The sequence below is a fragment of the Castor canadensis genome, chromosome 7 (genome assembly GCF_047511655.1).
Source record: "Castor canadensis chromosome 7, mCasCan1.hap1v2, whole genome shotgun sequence".
Classification (NCBI taxonomy): domain Eukaryota; kingdom Metazoa; phylum Chordata; class Mammalia; order Rodentia; family Castoridae; genus Castor; species Castor canadensis.
This window is the reverse complement of record NC_133392.1, coordinates 68371822-68391667: the sequence shown is the minus strand read 5'-3', so window position 1 is coordinate 68391667 and position 19846 is coordinate 68371822. Positions and strand designations below refer to the sequence as shown.

General features: G+C 53.8%; 1 protein-coding gene across 8 annotated transcripts in view; it reads right to left on the bottom strand.

The window, feature by feature from the left end:
- The window catches only part of Zmiz1 (zinc finger MIZ-type containing 1), a 214480-nt gene that overhangs the window by 168483 nt on the left and 26151 nt on the right, over window positions 1-19846 (bottom strand). For all 8 annotated transcript variants that reach the window (XM_074079289.1, XM_074079287.1, XM_074079286.1 and 5 more), the window contains exon 2: window positions 2312-2417. The gene's annotated coding sequence lies outside the window, so the exon portion shown is untranslated. The remainder of the gene's footprint in view (window positions 1-2311; window positions 2418-19846) is intronic.

Genomic DNA, 19846 nt, shown 5'->3' with positions numbered 1-19846 from the left:
GAAAACAAGAGGTCCAATTCACAGCAGCTGAAGAGCCTGAAACTGTCCCCAGCAACCTGCACTAGTGGGTGGTCTGTGACCCACCCATACACAGCCGAGGGTGAGTGTTCCTGTATCCAGATGAGGAAGCTGAGGCCTAGGAGGGCCAGGGCTTATCCAGAATCAGTCACCCTGCCACCCTGAAACACCAACAACTACCCTCCCTACACAGCACTGTGGCTCCACCTCTACCTGAAGCTGTCCAGGGCCCCTGGAAGCTGCAGAAGCTTCCTCAAGTACAACACCATCGACCTCTGACCTCCTCCTTGTAACATACTTTTCCTTGTGTGTGTGGGAGTGCCCTGTGTCTGTGAGAGCTTGTGCCTGTGCACCTGTGTGCAATCCAGTTTGTGACTGTGTGTCTGTGGGCATGGATGTGTATGCAAGTGCATGTGTGTGCACACCCAGCGTGCATGAGTAGTGTCTGTACATGTGTGCATGTGAGGCACACAGACTGGCACAGCTGTGTGTACACAACTGTTCTCATGTGTGTGTATTTGTACATCTGTATCTCCTTGTTGTGCATTGGTATGTTTGCAAGCACGTTAAGGATACCACCTATGTCTGTCTGCACAGCATATGTGTGCACACACAAGGACTACAGGTTAGAGAGGCCTGGGGGTAAACGTGGGAGCATGCCTGCATGTGTGTCTACTTAAGTGAGAGCACCAGGGCCATGTGTAAACACAGAGTCATTCAAGTCTCTTCTTCCTCATGAACATCTCAGCCCTCAGACATTCTGGGCCACAATCTGCTCCTAAAAACCTTCTTGGTTCCCAGACTCCTCACTTCCACTAAGAATTCCATCTCCACCCCATCCCACATTGAGGCAGAATTCTACCCTGGCACCCCAGCACCAACCAGTTGCAAATCCTGTCAGCATTCCTTCCTCTCTTTTGGGCTTTTCTGGTCCCAGCTGAGCTCTCCAACCTCTCACTGGGCTCTTAGGACAGCTTACAAGTGTCCCTGCTTCTAGATGGAGGCTTTCCAATGGCCTCTCCAAGGCAGCCTCAGGGATCTGGTTCAAGCACATCTTCAATAGTACTACCTGAATTGCAACCCTAAATGCCTCCATACTATCCCTGGGATCCAATGCTCTAGAGTGGTGTTTATGGTCATTCATAATCCTTTTGTACCATGTTGCCAGTTTCTCCTACTAGTCTGCTGCACCATTCTCTCCACCAGTTACTTTTGGGTCACCTTCCAGAACTCTGTCTAACCTCTGAACCCTGTCCATTTGTTACAGGGCCACTTCCTCTGTCGGGATTTCTCTGCTTCTCCATAAAACAGCGTCAGATAGGGCCCTTTTCCTTGCGCTGAAGTACCTAGTGTGGGATCTGGCATACAGTAGATGCTTAATATAAACTTGGGAAGCTGAATTGGGGGTGGGAGACTGGAGAATGCCTTATGCAGCCAATACACACCCTTCTCCAGAGGGGACTCTGGTGGTTTTTTTGCTTTGTTTGTGGGGGGAGGGGGGAGTTGAACTCAGTGCTTTGAATTCAGAGAGGACTCTTCGTGCCACCTGGGAGGTACTCTTTGCCAGGCCTGGTTGATGCCATATTGCACCCACACAGAAGTCATGACCCCAGACCCACCAGCAGCCATTGTTACTGTGCATAAGATCCCTTCATTTGCTCTGAATTGGGACCAGGCTCCAGCACTTCTGAGGATACTCATCTCCACCTCCATTGCCCTAATACCCACTACCAAGGAGCCACAAAGTGGTGTAGGGCTTGGACGCTGGTGCACTGGCATACACAGATCTAGACTTGAACCCCAGGCTGGGCCAGGTGTGTGACCTCAGGCAACGTACTTCCAGACCCTGAGGCTCAGTTTTCTCACCTATACAATGGTGATGGTTACAGCTACTCCCTCCAGGGGGGTAAGGAAGAAGAAAAGTTAACTTTTCCTGCTTGCGCACTCCTTACAATGCACTTAATATTTATATGGTCAGAGGCATTACAGCTACTATTATTCCCAGGTACTAGACAAGAAAGCCCAGGTCCTGAGCCCTGGAAGGACAGATATACTCCGAGGCTACACTGGGAGGTGGCAATAGATTAAAACCAAAGGTCCAAGTCCCTGCCAGGGCACCTCTGTTTTCTGCTATCTGGTTTGGAAGTCCAGGGAAGAAGGGGAAGGTGAGCAGTGAGCTGCTCATATTCCTAGCTCTCCAAGCCATGGATTCACATGGACTGCTGCCAGTGGTCCCGCACCACACAGGCCCCCATCGGCAGGTGTGCCAGCAGGGCTGGCCCCACGTGCTTACCTGCAGAGGCTTCTGGCAACTGATAAGGACTTGAGATTGCTGGGTATCAGGAGAGGGAGGGGGCAGCTCCAGGCCCACTATATCCAAGCACAGTTGCTGCAAAGTCCTATGAGAGAGCAGAGGGACAGTGAGCTCCAGAGCTCATCCAGCAGGCAGTCCCCCGTCCCCTTCCCTGAGCTCAAGGTCCTGCCCATCTCCTAGAAGACAGAACCAGTCCACCCAAGGGGAGCACCCTAGAAACGGGAGGAGGGGAGGTTCCCTCCCACTTAGGAAAGGCACGGGCTCCTGAACTCCACACTGAAGTCAGTGGCCTTCGCAGCCCGCACAATAGCAGCAGCCATACCACATGCCCACCAGTGTGGCAGGCCAGTCAGCCTCCTTCCCCCAGCCTTGTCACATGCGGGGGTCCTGCCCACAACTCTTGTTCCCCACGTCTTTGTCTTTCCAAGCCCTGCTGACCTTCAAGCCCCTGCTCAGATGCTTCTGTGAGGCCCTCTGCCCTACCCCTTCTTTCTTTCTTTGCTCCCCAGTGAGCCTGGAACCTCATAGATCCTGTCTCTTGAAGGCTTCCACGGGCTCGGGGCAGAGCCCCTGGACATCAGGAAGGAGGTCTAGTTTACCTGTCTCTGGGCTTATTAGTAAGGACCACAGAGATGGTTTGACAATTGATGGATGGGTGGGTGGGTGGGTGATTGAGTGAGGAGTGAGAATCACAGTTCTGGTGCACTGAGGAGTTTAAGAAACAAACTGAACAAAGGAGGCCAACCACTATGTACCTTGAAATCAGGAAGCCCACTGAGACCTCCAAAGCAGTCCCATGTCCTTTTCCTCCTGTCTGGCTCTAGAACCCCGAGGTCAGGTTGATGAGAGCCTAGACCTGGTGGTACTGACACTCTTCTCTGCCATTTCACAAACAAGGAAACTGAGGCCCTGATAAGGAAGGGGTTCCTCCTCCGGCAAATGGAAGTGGCAAGGCCAGCAGTAAAACTCATGTCCTGGCCTTGCCCACTACCCAAAGCTATCAGGCATAGAGGCTGCTAGGAGACTCCTCCAAGTCCTGTGTCCCCAGACACCTGCTCTCCTGGCTATTGAGGGCCAAGCTGGCCATGGAAGGCAGTTTTGGTAGCAGAAGGCAGCAATGGGAGGCTCTTGAGGTTGGAAAAGGTAGCTCAGGAAAGACCACACTCAACAGTGCCACCTGATCTGATGTCCCTACTTCCCCCAGCCTGGAAGCCTGAGGCTTAGGGCAGGCAGAGGAGATATCATAGGCAGCCCCTTTTCAAACGTCTCCACAGGTGCCCAGAGACACCTCTCAAGCCTATCTTCAGCTGACAGCTCTTTCTCAAATCCCTCCGGTCCCCTAGACACTGCTCGGGGGGTGCACACTCATGCCACTCCTTTGGAGAACAATGTGGAAGCATCTCCTGTCCGTCCAGTGGCCTATCCCACGACCCAGTCACTCCGTTTCCACAGAGATGAGTGCATTTGTTCTCCAGCAGTGCTAGGTCTAACAGCCACAGAACAGGTACAGCTACACATTCACACCAGTTACCTCACAACCTCAACAATGAGTGACCTGCCACTGTGTCCAGAAACACAGATTCATCTGCAAATGCAACACTGATCTAAAAAATCAGACACAAGAGTCACTGTACTTACAATCCGTTTATACCAAGGTCAAGAAGGGCAGTATGACTCTGCTGTATGCCCACAGCAGTCTGAACCTAGCCACAGCGTCTGTATCTCCACCCCTGAATCGGGATTTCAGTTCAGCAAATTTTGATTCAGTGAAGGTAACGTGTTGTGGAGCACAGAGACTAGGCCTCAAGAGATCCTGTCATTCCTGACCTTGACACTCTTTGACCACTGCCAGGTCACAGAAGGAAGCCAGTCTACTTCATTAGAGAGTGGAGAACTGAGACCCAGCCAGCAGCCAGCACCAAAGGCTAGGTGACTGAGGCTATCTTGGAACTTCTGGTCCAGTAGGCCCACCAGGTGTCTGGAGCCACATGAGCCCAAGGGAAACCAAAAGGGGGACAGCCTAGTCAAGCCACAGACTGACGGAGAGTTCACATGGTGGCTGCTTGAGGCCACTTGTTTTGGGGCAGGTTGTTTGGTACAACAGATAACTGGTAGCAGACTGTTGGGAACGAGGGGAACCAGGACCCTCTTTTCCTTGAGAGAAGTGACTGGAAGGCTTCTAGGAAGTCTGGAATGTTCTCTTTCTGGCACATGGTGATTATACAAGCACACTCACTTCAAGACAATTTGTCAAGCTATGTATTTAGGATGTGACACTTTCTTTTCTTTTTTCTTTTTTTTGCAGGGATGTAACACTTCAATAGCAGAAAAACAAACAAATCCTGAGGCTCTGGCCCAGCCCCATCCTGGCTTGTGGCCCACCTTCTCCTCTTTGCTCACCCACCGCTACCTCACATTCTGCACCTGGGATGCCCTTTCCTTTCTTATCATGCTTCGGCCTGCAGCCAGGCAGCACCTCCTCCAGGAAGCCTTCCCTGAACCCCTCCCCTTTGCTGGAGGCCACAAGCACACAGTGCTAAGGCTGGGCCTGCCTCGGGGAAGGATTAAGCCTTTTTCTTCTTCTGTCTCCCCAGCCCTTGGAGCTCTCCGAGTAGATGCCCTGTCAGGGTTAGGCAGCATCCCACCTCCTCTTCCCCAATGTGGGGACCCCCACAGTCACCATGTGATGATCAGCAAGGCTCCAGGGGGTTAGGGACTAGAGATTACAGGGTTACGTGCCAACACAAGACAGGGCAATCCTCCTCCAGGGCCCAGCTCCTCCTACACAGACTGAAGGGAAGGCTGAACCTGGGGCTGCAAAGAGGTTCCATGTAGTGGAGGGTCATATGGGGTCCCCTGTTTGGTAGCTGCTAATGATCCCATAAATGTACACAGCTCCTCCTCCCCTAATTACCTATTAAAATAAGGTCATCAGACTCACAGGCAGTCCTACAATGCTATGGCCTTAGAAAGAGCAATGCAGACTGCCAGGAAGGACATCAGCTCCGCTACAATCCTTCAACCCATGTCTCATGTCTCATCTCTGAAGGTTACTTCCAGCAGCCTGCACAGCCCTCCTGTGGGGGGACCAGGCAGGGTCTCAGCTAACTCCCAACCCCTAGGCCTCTATGACATACCTGTGCTATGTTCTCCCTTCTATGGGTCTCTTGCCCCCATCTTTGCAGCTCCAGCTTCCTCCTTATGCAGGTGTGACCTCTGGGGAGTCCCTCTGTCCAGCTTCCCCTCCTCCTACCCCTCATCTGAATGATTGGCTTATTCAACAATCTCTGACAGGTCAGTTTTCTCTCTCTGGTGAGGGCACTGGGTTTGCTAGGCCAAGGTGGTTCCTCAGGTCTTTTTCTGCTTTCCTCAGGTGTATGTACCAGCAATGGTGCCTGCCAGTATCAGGCTAAAACAACCAGCCCAGTCCATTAGGCACAGTTCATAGCACCCGTCATCTATTCCCCTGCCTCAGGCACCTTTTGCTAAGAAAAGAAGTTCCCTGTCCAGCAGAGTGGCACAGACAAGCCAGGGAGTGGCTAGGCTGGGCAGTGGAAGGGTGCCAGCTCCTGGAGAGAGGTTCTGTCCTAAAGCAGAAGTGACTATAAGAAAGAGTACATAAGAGCAGCTTAGCCATGGGAGAGGGGGTTGGTACCCTGTCCCCAGAGGCAGGCATACAAGCAGAGGGAGAGGCCACATGGGGTGGTGGGTGCTGAGAGAACCAGAAGGGAGCTGGACTCCTCTGGTGGGAAGAATCACCCAGCTGATTGTTAAGCCCACAGCATCTTGGGCCTCCCCTGAGAATGGCAGTCGTGGGTCTGGAAGCCAGCCCAGAAATTTAAATTGTTAACCAGTCCTCCCAGGTGATCTTCTGCATCTGTAAAGTGTGGGGAACATTGGCAGGTGACCTTCCAGGTCCCTCTGGGCCAAGAGATTAGTGATTCTGAATCTCCCCCTCCAGCCACCCAAGCCCATCTGGAAGGCACTGGCCAGGCAGTGGCCTGGATTCATTAAAAATGATTTAAACATTAGGAGGGGGTCAAGATGTTGGTAGTGGTTGGGGGGTGGGTCTCAGCCCTGGTGCTAACCCTGCTCCTTTCTAGCCCCCTGAGCCCCCAGGGCCACTCAGAAAAGCTCAGCTTTGGGGGAGGGGGGCGTGACAGCTGTTCAGCTGGTGCTCAGTGAGGCCCCGGAAAAGCAATTATCTTGCTCTTAGCAGAGAGGCGCTGGCTTTTACCCGCCCCTTCCCTCCCTCCGCCCTCCCGCCCACCTTCACACACACACACACACACACACACACACACACACACTCCCTCGCCCAGGCCAAGATGCTGTTGTGGTTCTGAATACTGCCCACCCGCCCCCCGCCCCAGCCTCCAGATTTCTCTGCTTCGCTCACCCTCCATCCTCCAAGCACATTTCCAATGCTTAAATCATTTAGTCCGCTAAACCGGAGACAGCAAATGGGTGCTATTTCTTAAAAACATACAGAGAGCGTATTAAATTATTGATAGCCATTAAACAGGGGGAAAAATTAAACAGCTCTCAGCTCTTATCAATCATTCATGCAGTTTCCACTGGGGTGTTTCTGGAGAGTGATCACTTGGGCAACCCAGGGAGCTGGCTCCTGCCTGCAAGGAGGGCAGTGGCTGGAGGGCAGGAGGACAGCCCAGTCCCCAGCAATCACCATGGGAAGGGACAAGGCAAGGGCGGGGCAGGGAGGTCAGGCTGGCCACTCAGAAACACTGGCCTCCCCTCTCTTCCCCACATCATTAACAAAGGGAGACTCCAACACCCCTTAATTAAGCCCAGCCTGCTTTTATTAGGCACCTACTTACTATAGATCAGGCCTGCAGGATGCAAAGATAAACAAGCTCGAAGGTCCCAGCCCATGTGAATGGGGGAGCCCCATGCAGGAAAATGGGATTATGCTACACAACGAGGGAGTGTCATGGAGGTCCTCGGCGAGGTGGTGCAGCTCTGTCTGGAGAGGCAGCTGCCAAGGGAGACTGTGCCAAAAAAGTACTTCTTTGGATAAATTCTTGGATAGGGACATTAGTGTACTGAGGACAAGTAGGAGTGGTGTTCTGAGGGGGTAGCCCAGGCAAAGGCTAGGCAGCACGATCTGGCAGAGCTGGGCCCAGCAACTTCCATCACAGCCCTGTCTGTCTTAAGTGGCAGTTATTGGCCAAGTGGGAGGGGACTTGGGCACAGTGAGTAGAGGGTAGAGCACATTATACCCCACCTCTCCTCCAGGCAAAGGTCAAACCCTGGCCAGGCAAGGGAAGAACACAGAAGTCTGGCACTCCAGGTGTGGACAGGCAGGAGGCTGGAGTTCACACCGGCTGCCCAGGCCAGCAGCACCTCCGCCTCCACACAGCAGATCCACTTCCTGGCTCTGACTCAGGACACCTAAGCCAGTGTGACGCAGGCCATGGGGGCTGCAGGGACAAGGCATCGTCACGCTCAGCCACAGACAGGCCTGGCAACAGTACTCTTGGGAGACAGGCTCCTCCTGCCACTGTGCAATGCCAAGAACCCAGCACCAGGCCTGTGGGAGCCAGTAGACATCTGATACCACCGCCCTCGCAACTCAAGGACCAGCCACAACCAGGAGCCATTGGAAGTTCTGAGGCCCAGCAGTGCTGCTAGGGGAACAGAGGCTGGGCCCAGCACTGTCCTGTCCCTGCCCAACCCCTACCCTGCACTCCGTGGGCTCAGCAGTCGTGATCGCCTCTGTGTGGCTCTCATGTGCTGGGAGGAGAGCTGGGAGCTAGGGCAGTGGAGGCCTTGCCAAGTGTGGATAACACCCTCGCCAGAGAAAGCTGCTGCCACAGGAAACATCAGGGAGAGAGGCTGTTTACCACCAATGCCTGGACTGTCAAGACATCATCAGAAGAAATGAAATCTTAAGCAGTGAGCAGTCAGAGGTGCCCCCTCTCCAGCTCCCAGGTCCTCACCCTGCAGGAGCACTGCTCTGTTTGCCTGGTTCTGGGAGAACGGTGTCTTCAGATATATAGGAGTGGGTGCTGGGGGACATGGGTGTGACGAGCCAGGATGGGCCCTGGGTTCTGACCCAACTCTACCATCAACAGTCCCCTCCCTGACCCATTTTGTTTGCACAGTGACAGATACACTTTCAGGCTGGGTAAGACCACGTGATTCCCATGGGACAGGGGTAACCTCTAGGCTGTCTGTCTGCAGAGCCTGCCAGGAACATGGAGTTCTTGAAGTCAACCCCAACACCTCTGCTATGCGCACCAGAGGACTCGAGATGATGGCACAGCCTACCCCAATGGCTCATACCTCCCCTGGGTTCATTGTCACTTACCTAGGTTCCACCGTGATCCCTTCTGTCTAGTTCAGATTCCACACAGACACAGGGCCCCCAAGTTCGCATAGAGAATGCTGTCTAGGAAGGCCTGCTGACCAGCAGAATCAAGACCCAAATGGGCAAATGACCCTATAACCCAAATCAAACACCTGTCTCTACCCAGGTACCAGCCTGATTCTCTACTGTCAGTCCTTCCCACCGCCCAATTCCCAAGCCCTCCAGTTCCTTCACTTGTGAGTTTATTATTGTCCTAGAAGTCTCTCATACTCTCTATACCCCAGTCATGCCACAGTTACTCAACCTTCCCTGGACTTTTATGCCCCTAGGTCTTTGCACATGCCTTTTTCTCTACCCAGCCAAGTCCTGTTGTGGGCCAAGCTCCACCTCCCCATTTGTAACTGCTGCACACTTTACACATTACACTAGATTGAATTCTGGTCACATGTGTTCCAAACTAAATGGGGGATACCATGAATGCATATGAGGTTCCTTTGATCAGCACTTGGGGTCAGAGGGAATCTCTACTAAAGCCAACCAGCCTAGCTCCAACCCTGCCACAAAGAACCAGTTCTTCCTAAAGGGTAACCTGCACAGCTCCTGCTGCAATTTTAAAAACCATTCCCTGGAGAGTGGGTGAGATGTTCTCAGCCAAGTGTAAATGAGACTGTATTCTTGGAGCTCCTGAGCTGAGGGAAGGGGCAGGCTTGGGAATTTCCAGGCAAACGCCAGCAGAAATTGGCCACAAATGAATCATTAACTTTCAACTCTCGAGCTCAAGTCACTGGTGCCAAGGTCTCCAGCTCTGGCCTGTGTGGGCCACTTGGCCTTGCTTGGCTCAGGCCTGAGGGCACCCCTCCCACCCCCGCTGGCCATCTGTTTCACCCTACAGCCACTGGTCATCAAGAGCTGAGGCCATCTGAGCCAGAGTAGCCCAGATGTCTTATGGGAAAGGGTACGCTGTTCCCAGGAAGGGCTCCAAACCCTCACCCACACACTTGGGTACTTCAAGAACAGTTAAATCCTTTGTCCTTCAAAGTCTGGCTCCAGTCCAGCCTGCCTTCTCTCTTGCTTTCCGTCCTGTGCCCACCTTGGCCCCTCAACCTCTAAGTTCCTGAGCCTTCTGTCTCTGTGCTGTCTGCTTCCTGCCCTGGCCTGGATGTCAGCTGCATGTTTCTACTAGGATGGGGACTTTGCAGCTTCATGTTGACCCTCACAGACTGGGAGCCCATACAACATGGGCTGCTCAGGGGGTCCATTTGAAGGACAGAGAGGGTACCCAAGCACAGGCTTCCTGTGGGGTCTGGCTCAGGTGGATATCACACTCCCCACTGCGCCCCCCTTCAGGGCCTCAGGTCCAACTGCCATGTGGTACAAAGGAGGCAGGGAAAGGTGACCTTGGGCCTCCCACAGGGGAACTGGTGATGCCCGGCACAGCTTTCCTTGCAGTCAGCAGAGGGGGTGTCATCCTGCAAGCTGGGCCGTCTGTCTTACCCCTGCCCCCAGCTGTCCTAGGAAGAGCCTGGATTCTCCTTGGCTGCGATGGATGAAGACAACATCTGGCAACACAGATGACGACTCTTAAACAGGTTGTCATGCGACACCACTGCACTGCATCATCCACCATACACCCACCTGAGCTTCTGGGTCCAGTGACCACCTGGGTGGTAACAGCCCATTGATAAGAACAAAAGACCACCTCGGCTTCGATTGGCTGTGAGTGGCTATTGTGTCAGCGCATGACTCCTTCCTTCTGACTCTCATCTGCGTACCCACTTGAAAGGAATGCAAAGTTCACAGAGGTTCTGGTGAGGAGGAACCAGTCCCCCCAAATTCCAGGCCAGAGTGGTTGTAGGAATTCAACAGTGAGCCAAGCCCACACATTACCTGGCACCCCTTATCTCCCATGCTCAGGACAGGACCAAATGTTGTGGGTATCACATTGTCCCCTTCATGGAGCCCTTTGGACATCTGATTCTCAAAACAGCCATATGAAGCCGGTGTGGTGGCACACACCTGTAATTCCAGCATGCTGGATTGCTGAGGCAGAGGGTTGTGAGTTTCAGACCACTCTGGGCAATTTAGTAAGACCCTGTCTCAAAATAAGGTTAAAACCGGAGGCGGGGGGGGGGGGGGCCGGACTGGGGTTGTAGCTCAGTTGGTAGAGTATTTTCATAGTATACCTGGGGCCCTGGGTTCAATCCCCAATACTTAAACAACAAACAAAGACAAAACAAAACAAAACAAAAAACAGTCCTATGAGACAGCCCTACAAGACAGCCCTGAGGCTCATTATTATCAGCTACAGATGGAGAACCCGAGGCCTCAAGGGGAAGGAACCTGGCTTATCTAGCAAGTTATGCATCCCATAATCCTCTCTGTAATTCCATGGGGTGACTGTCATTAAAGGCATTTTGTAGAGGGAGAAAGAGTGAGGATGGGAGAGCCAGGTGTGCCCCAGGCCACAAGCTAGTGAAAGAACCAGGGTTTGTGCCCTGATCTGCCTGCTTTTTGGACTGGACTTTTCCTATGACACAGCTGTCCCTATGACCTGGTCCAGAGAAAGTACGGGCTCAAGGGCGTGGTGAGAAGAAACAGAGAGTGGCTGGGGATTGGCGGGGATGGGAGGTGGAGGGGGGCACCAGGTCCCTCTCCTGCAGCATCCACACTGGAACGTGTACAGGTGCTCAGGACAGGTGAGACTACCTTCTCACCTATGGCAAGGTCCCTGGGCCTGACCACTCTACCCTCATTATGATGGCAGATGACTTGTCCATGTGCCTGGGATCAGGCTGGACACCTCAGCCACACTGGACCCCTCCGTGTGCACTCCATTCCCACATTCACGTGGATCTGTTAGTGTGAACGGCACCCATCAAGAAAAAGACAGGAGGAGGCAGTGGCTGCAGACCCCCACACACACCCCCATCACACCCTGACAGAGACATGCATGCTCACAAGTGTGCACACAGACTGACAAATACACCCACCCCACAAGACCAACAGCAGGAGAACCTGGACAGAGGCTGCCCAGAGGACATGGGCTCACAGATGTCTGCAGAGTCCTGGCAGCCATACGCATGTATACCTGGAAACACCTGTGTTCTTATGCACTCAGGCCAACTGCAGGGATGTGACCAGCCTCTGGTATGCACAGCATGTGGTCCTATGCGTGTCCACCCAGGCGTGGGCCCTGGGGCACACATGCTACACAGGGGCCTTGATGGTGGCCAGGCCTGTTGACAGCCAAGAGAGCCGATGGGAGGGCAGCCATTTGCAGGCCTGCAGGAGCCCTAGCTGCTGCTGTGCTGATGTAGCAGGGCCTGTCCACAGCAACCCCATAAATCAGGAAGCCGCCATTGCCGCACGTGTTTCAGTCACTGCTCTTGGGATGCAGCATGCAGGACGGAGAAGGGCTGGCATTGGACCCCAGCCTGACAGCTGGTGGCAAGTGGAGATGGTGGTGTTTAGATCCCTTCCAGCCAGCCAGAACTGCCTCCCCACCTCACCCCCAGCCAGGCCCCTGGCCTGCCAGCCCACTAAGATCCTACCCTTCCTCTCCATTCTATCTTTCTTCCTCCATGCTCTGTGAAGCCCCTGAGGGCACCCCAAGTCTCAGAGTTTCTCTCAGCCACGATGGGGTGGAGGTCGGGTGGAGGTGAAGACCGTCCATTCCTGGTGACAACTGAGCCTGGGAGGAACACCTACCCCATCTCGGGGGAATCATGTCCCTTAGCCTAGCCTCATCTCCCCTGTGTGTGAAGTGAGGTTAGAAACGGAACCTTCTGCTCGTCCTGAGGACTTGCTGCCTAGGGGAAAAGATCCTCATGTATGCTGATTAATTATGACTATTAATAATACAAGCATCTGCAGCTCGCAGTGGAGCGCGGATGATTAAAACTAGGCCCTGTGCCCAGTGGCAGAATGAATGGGTCTCTGGGTGGGCTGTGGGTGTCAGCACCCATCTGATAGCAGATCCATGGTGACTGTGCACTGAGGAGGGGCTGTTTATGATGCTCAAATAGATGAGGAGAGGAGAGACTGGCAGGCAGGCATACAGTGGGGAGCTGCCTCATTAGAAGGTAAACGACAGTCCCCTGGGCCAAGGCTCTCGCAGGACTCTCTGCATCTGTCCTGGGGATAAACCAGCACCTTGGCCTTGCCCCATGTCCCAGGGGATCCCAGAGCCTCAGCTACAGGCCATCTGTAGGATGGTGCCATCCTCTGTGCACAGAAGTCTCCAATGTTTCTGTGGCCCTGGGCCAGGCCAGCCCCTGTGACAGAGCTGGGGCCACATCATTTTGCATCCCTGCCTGGTGGCCTCCCTGCCTCCAGAGCTCTCCATAGGGAAAGCCTTTCTGATTGCCTCCACAGTGGGACAATGGGACCAATCCGTCCTTCCACTGCCCCTTGGGGCCCGGGCCCTTGACCTTGCCTGTGCACCTGAATGCTCTGCTCTCTCGGTGTTCATCTGGCTCCCACTCACCAGACCTCAACCCACCTCTGCTGTTCTGCCTGACATGAGGAGATGAACACCAGGGGTCCTGCATACTCCCATCCTCCGCCAGGCACTGTGAAGCCCAGGACCCCCACATGACCCCAGATTCTATTAACGTTTATTTGATTGATGAGGAAACTGAGGCACAGTAGCTGAAAGTTCTGGCCTGAAAATGGCTGAAATGCAAACTAGGCCATTTGGTTCCAGAGGTCTCACCCATGAGGCTACAAAGACTGCAGGTAGAGGAGTGAACAAATGCCAGATTTGTAACACCAGATGTGACATCTTTTGTGATATCTTTGTGAGTGAGTGGAAGTAAGTGGCCAGGAGACGGGTGTCATAGGTTCAGGCCAGGTCTCTGCATTACCCTGCTGTGTGACCTCAAACAAGTTATTTGCAGACTCTGGGCTTCTATTTCCTGAGGGCTGCCTCACCCACAGGCCAGACATGAAGGAAACAATTGAGTGAACACTCTGAAGATGACAAAAGGGCTTGTCCTTGCCACTTGTCATGGTGAAATGAAGTTAATTCCATATTTATGGCAACACTATACACAGCAGCCTGGATTTCCAAACTGCAGCCCACTGCCTGCCTAGGAGGGACACCAAAGAACAATGGATGAGGGGTCTGCCCACCTGGCCCCCTGAAAGCTGTCTGTAAGTAAGGTTGCATCACATGTAAAGCAGGTCCCCAGGCACCACTCAGCCCCTCTATCAGTGTCCCTCTGTGTGTCCTCTTCACTTCACGGTCATCTTTCTTGACTCTGGCCAGCACACTTCCTGGTTACCCACCCTGCCTTCATCCCCGAGAGCCCTAGTGGGGAGGAGGCATGAGAAGCACACAGCCTTCCTAAGCACCAGGGCTGGGTGCTATCACTCTGGGGCCCGTGAAGGGGTGAGGGAGACATCCCCTGCCTAATGGGCAAAGGTCACCAGGAGCAGGGAAAGGATCCTGGATGATAGAGGATGGCATGCCCCCAATCTTCCTGCCCAAGTCCATGGCAGGCATTATGGATTGATCCCTGCACTCTCTTACAGAGCTCCAGCGTGGGCTCAGATTACTCTTCTCTACAGCCCTCTCTCCAGGCTGTCACTCACAGGCAGAGCAAACCCCACAAGAGCAGGACCCGACATCCCTGTGAGTGGAGCAACTCCCACACTCCTGCTGGCATTGACCACACCTCTTGAAGGTGACACCTGGGCGTGGTCTCCAGCCTTAGCCACAGCAGAGGGCAGATGCCAAGTTTGGACCCTCAGTTTGTGAGTTTCAGTGGAGACTCACAGAGAGTCTGCAGGTGGGAGCTGGTTTCCCTCCAGAATCCTGCCAGGTTCTTGGCCAAACTCCCCAGGAGAGCAGCTTCCCTTGGTCTGAACCCCAGGATAAGGATGTCTGCAGGGCCCCCATGTGGGAGACAGGTCAGGAGAATGTCCTTCCAGCCACCCTCCCCATCCATGGCTCTGAGGGACAAGTCTGGGTGCGTGCTGGAGGAAAGAGCAGCGGAGCTGTGCTTTCCAGTCCTCCTCCAGGTCTTTGTGGGTTCCTCCTGCCATCTAGATTGGCATTCACAATATATTTTTCTTGAAATCAATCCATAACTTTTGTTTAAATACATTTATTTTTTAAGTATAGTGTCACCTTAAATGCAGAATTAACTTCGCTCACCATGAGCACAAGTTAAACGTGAAAATAGCACAGCTCTCGCCATTGAAGAGAGACACTAGCAAGCATCTCAGCCATTGGAGGCTGTCCTTGACACAGGTGGAGGGACAGACAGACCGGGACAGAGCAGATTCCTCAGCATGAATGTCACCTTAATCTGCCTTTGAGAGTGTGACACTGGTTCTGTGATGCTCAGATGATGAGGGCAGCAGGGAACATTGCTCCTTTTACAGAGAAAGAGACCTGCTGGCCAGGGTCGCAGGTTGTGAGGGGCCTCCTGACTGAGCACAAGGTCCCTTCTCTCTGCTGGTGCTGCCTTATCTGTGCCTCACCGTGTCACTTAGGCAGAACAGAGTCACCCTGACCTGGGCCAGCACGGTAACAGCTTTTGAGGTTAACAACCCTGATTTAAGAGGTTATTTGTCTTAATTTTTGGGACTCAGCTACTTGGGGAAGAGATAAGTAACACATTGGGCTCGGGAAGCTCATCTTTTTGGAAAATATTTATAGCATTTCAAGACAGTTTGGTGGCAATTGGAGGGAGCATCTGTTATTTTCCTCACTTTCCAGCACAGCTCTAAAACCCAGAGCAGTTCACACACACACACACACACACACACACACACCCCACAACAACACAACAGCAGCCACATCAGTGCTGATAAATGCAAAGCCCATCTTTTCCTTGAGGACTAAAACACAATCCGGTGTGACTTCCGCGCACTCATTACTGCCCCCAGCTGACACTCAAGTGTGTCTCTGCGAACAGAACTGACAATGCTGTGGCCAGCAGGCCAGTCCCTAAGGCCACAGGGAGGTTCACGGCCTCCAAGTTAGGTTTGGACAGAGTCCCAGGCTCGAGACGATGGCTCTTACACTCCCAGCAGCAAAAAGAGCCCTCCCCAGAAACTTGGGTTCCACCTGCAAAGGACAGGGAGAGAAGGAGCCACTAGACATGGGGAACATTCTATACACAGGTGCTAAGTTGGCTTCTCAGTGACATTCACCCCCTCACTGCGTGGATGGCAAAACTGAGACTTTAATAAGCTAAGAGATTTTCCAAGCACACGGTGGCCGGGATGAGCTGCTGCCTCCCGCCCTCTGCAGGCAGCCCGGCATCCCCTGGCTTCTGGTGACTATCCTTCACTCAGGCTTCTTGCCACATTTGCCTGCTCTCCAGAGCCCTGCAGGGCACTGCCAGAGCCCAGCCTCCAGCCTTGATTCACACACTGTAACCAAAGTGCAGTGTCTCACATGGAGACCCCAAGGCCCTTTCACTGCATCCTGGGGTTTTGGGTGGAGATTCAAGGCCCAGGTTGGGGGGTGAGAGGGATATGTTCAGGGTCCATGCTGGCGGGTACATGATGCAGGGGAAACAGGCCTGCTGCAGAAAATCCCCAGTCTGAGGGTGCTCCTCTGGCCTTCCAGTTCCAGTCACCACATCTGAGGGGCAGCTGCTACTCACAAGAAGTCAAGCCAGCTGAGAACAGCCACAGTAGTGACACCCAGGGCCTGTGTCCAGCCACGGCAATTGGTGCTCCATTGCCAGTGGCAAGTCCAAGCCTATGGGCAGAGCTCTGACCCCTCTCTGCCAGGTCTGCAGGCCTCGCCCACTCTGCCAGGCCACCTACAAGCATTTGCATTTGCAATGCACTGGGACAAAGCCTGCCCACCCTGGAGGGCCTGGTATGACCTATGAGCTACTCCCTGGACCTCCTGCCCTATTTAGATGTCAGCAGACACTACAAACTCATGTGCCCAGAATGGCACCACCCTTTGACCTACCTCCTGGGTCCTATTCTCCCATCACCCCAACAGTCCAGGTGTCAGACGCAAACATCAAGAAGCCATCCTTAACTCTGGAGCTCCCCTCAGCCAAGCCACATGCCACCTCTACAGCACCCCTCACCCCCACCACCATGTGCTCACATGCCCACTTCTCACCAGCTCTGTGGCTTGGGCACAGACAACAGCCTCTCATTGGCACCTACTTTCACTTCCTTTCTCCTTTTCCTTAAAAAATACAGTAAAGCTTTTCCTACTGGCCACCCCTCCCATGTTTCTTCCCCATAGTCCACCTGCCCTGTGCTCTGGCCCCTGCCCACTTCACTGTGTGCATTGCCTCCCCCGCCACTGATTTCTCTGCTGTCCTTAGACATCAAGTGTATTCCTGCCCAGGGGCCTTTGCACTTGCTCTTGCCTCTCACCACCTCCTCTCCCACCATGGCCGGCTCAATTTTAAGTTTCTCAAGGGTTCCTTGCTGATTGCTCTTGTCTCTAGTCAAGGGGAATAATACAATACACAACATTGTATTATTCCTATATTGTACACCCTGCAACCAGATAATTGTTTACATATATATGTATGCTGCTGTATTCCCACCTCACAACACTACCCAATGATGTTAGCACCTAGTCCACCAGGTTTCCTGCTTCATATCCAGTGGCTAGCACAAAATTGATGCTCAGCATTTGCTGAATGACTGAGTGACTATCCAGCTCTCATTAGCTCTTCATCTAACCCTGGCCAGACCAACTGGGAATGGTCACAATTCTCAGAAGAGGGCACTGAGATACTGATGGGTAGGGGTGGGGGGCGGGGACTTGGCTGGAACTACAATGTGGAGCACAGCACAGGCCTCCAGAGGCCCAGGGAAGGCACAAGGAGCCCCAGATAAACCAGGAAATACTGTGGCTCCAATATTTCTCTCACAACTTGAAATGTCGCCTCTCTGCAAACCACATCCTGTCCCTGGGAGCTGGCCTCCGCCTTAGCCCTAGGTCCTGGGCACCTTTGGATAGACCTGGACCCAGCTAGGCCAAGTTCCCTTCCTCAGGGGGCCTGGAACTCCCTGGGCTGCTCTGGGCTGACAGAGGGGGACCAGGGGCAAAGGAGGCCTCCTCCCTAGGGTGGGGCAGTACGAGAGGGCCGAGCCAAATTTGGGTCACGCTGCTGCACCCACAGCCCTAGGAGGACTAAAAATAGCCATGTTTACACACTTCCAGAGCTGGGCTCTGCCTCTCAGTCAGAGGGGCCCAAGGGCTCTACTACAGTCCTAGAGGCCTGTCCCACAAAGGGAGGGCCAGGCCTTCGGGTTTTGTTGCCTTGGGATGTTTTCAGGTAGAGGGAAGAGATGAAGAAATACTGAAGAGGAAGAGCATTTTTTTTTTTTGGCCAGGAGAAGCTCCACCTACTGCAAGAGGGACAGACGAGGTAGTCAGATTCTGGGCCACGTTGGGGTCCAGCCGTTTATGCGGTGGTGATATGGGAGGCAAGAAGCCAGAAGGAGGTGCAGCTTGCTGCATGGCCTGGAGCAGGCCACTTTCCCTTTCTGGTCCTCAGCCACCTTGCTGCATTGTAGTAACTATGGTGGGTATTGGCAGCTGACTCCTTCCATGACACACTCAGGGTGATGGACCCTATAGTATGCCACCTCTAGGGTCCATGGCTGTCTTTGGGTCAGATGACAGGACACATCTGCCAGGGTGGCTGTCACTTGGCTCTGTGTCTCCCTCCGTCCCTCCCTGCCCTCGGTCATTCAGATGGACTTGAACTCTGGAGATGCAGGTGCCAAGCTCCTGGCTAGAGAGGACCCAACTCTGGGCAAAGAGGCCTCCTCTGAGCCATGGCTGTGCAAATGCAGCCACACATGCAGAGACACACAGGTTGGCAGAGACTGGTACACTGGTTGGCACCCTCCCAGCAGGCACCAACCTCCCGGTCTAAGCGTCCTCAGCACCCAGGATTCAGAGGCCTGCTGATTTGCTGCCCCTAGACGGGAACAAAGTCCAGGCCAATGGCCTGGCTTTCACAGTCATGTCCCTCTCACATGACCCTCCTGGTTCCTACACTTCCCATCCTTTCCACCACTTCCCTCACTGCCCCTTCTCCAGCAGAGTGAACTCAACCCTCTCCTGGCACTGTATAGCCCTCTCCATTAGACAGTCAGTAGCTCCCGAAGACCAGAACTCTGTCCCCCCCCCCACCACTACACAGGACTGTGCAGGAAGAACATGCGCAGATGTGAGATCAATTACCCCCAAAGGAAGAACCCCTCCACCTCGCCCCTTGCTCCAGCCAAGACAAGAGCACACCCTACAGCAATCTGCCGTCCCTCCACTCTGCAATCTGCAGTCAAAGACTCCTGTCTTCTTGGGACCCCTGAAGGTGGGGCCTCTGTGGCCCTCCACAGACCTGCATCTTGTCCAGGTTTCTAATGTGCCTGCCACACTGGGGTGGGCTGGGCTGGGCTGGGTTCCAGCACCCAGGGCTGACACTGCCTGAATTGGGTGGGCATGGGGAGTCTCATTGGGGTGCTAAAGAAAGTGACATTTGGAGGGGCTTCTTCAGTCCTATAAGCAGTAGTGGTAGTGTCCACCTGGGATGGCAACCAGTCAGCATGGGGCCATGACCAGTCCCTATAGGGGGTGAAAGGAGGGGCCATTGCTCTTTCCAGTGTACCTGCTCCATGGCTCCTCATGGTTTCTCTGAGAGAGGGAGACAAATCTTCAAACTCAAGCACAGAAGTCATGGAGGAGCAGTCTTCTCAGCATGTTACTTGGGAATTGTGGGAAGAGAACAACCGTGGGGTCCCAGGCTGGGCAGCAGAAGGAGTGTGGAGGACTCCAGGAGGCAGAGGGGGCTGGGACTGACCTGCAGGGAGGCCATCTCTCCTTGCTCAGTACAGAGCATGCCCCCTCCACTTTCCTGAGGCCCTCCGGGGCCTTGCAGGCTGACCTTCCTTTAAAAGCAAACACAGAGGCAGAACAAGCCAGGAGTAAATCCTGGGGTATCATGGGATCCTGGGAGGAGGGGCAGGAGCACTGCATCCAGAGAGGCATGGGGTGTGTGTGCCCAGCACATACATCCCAGCACACACTGGATCCCCAGGCCCTCAGCAGGTCAGTGATGCCATGGCTGTGTCAGACGATGCTCCTCCACCATGTTCCCCACAGCCCAGGGGTCCTCCCATTCTGGTTCCCAAAGACTGCAGCTGATGGAGGAGGTGGGCCTGGCTGGCTGCCG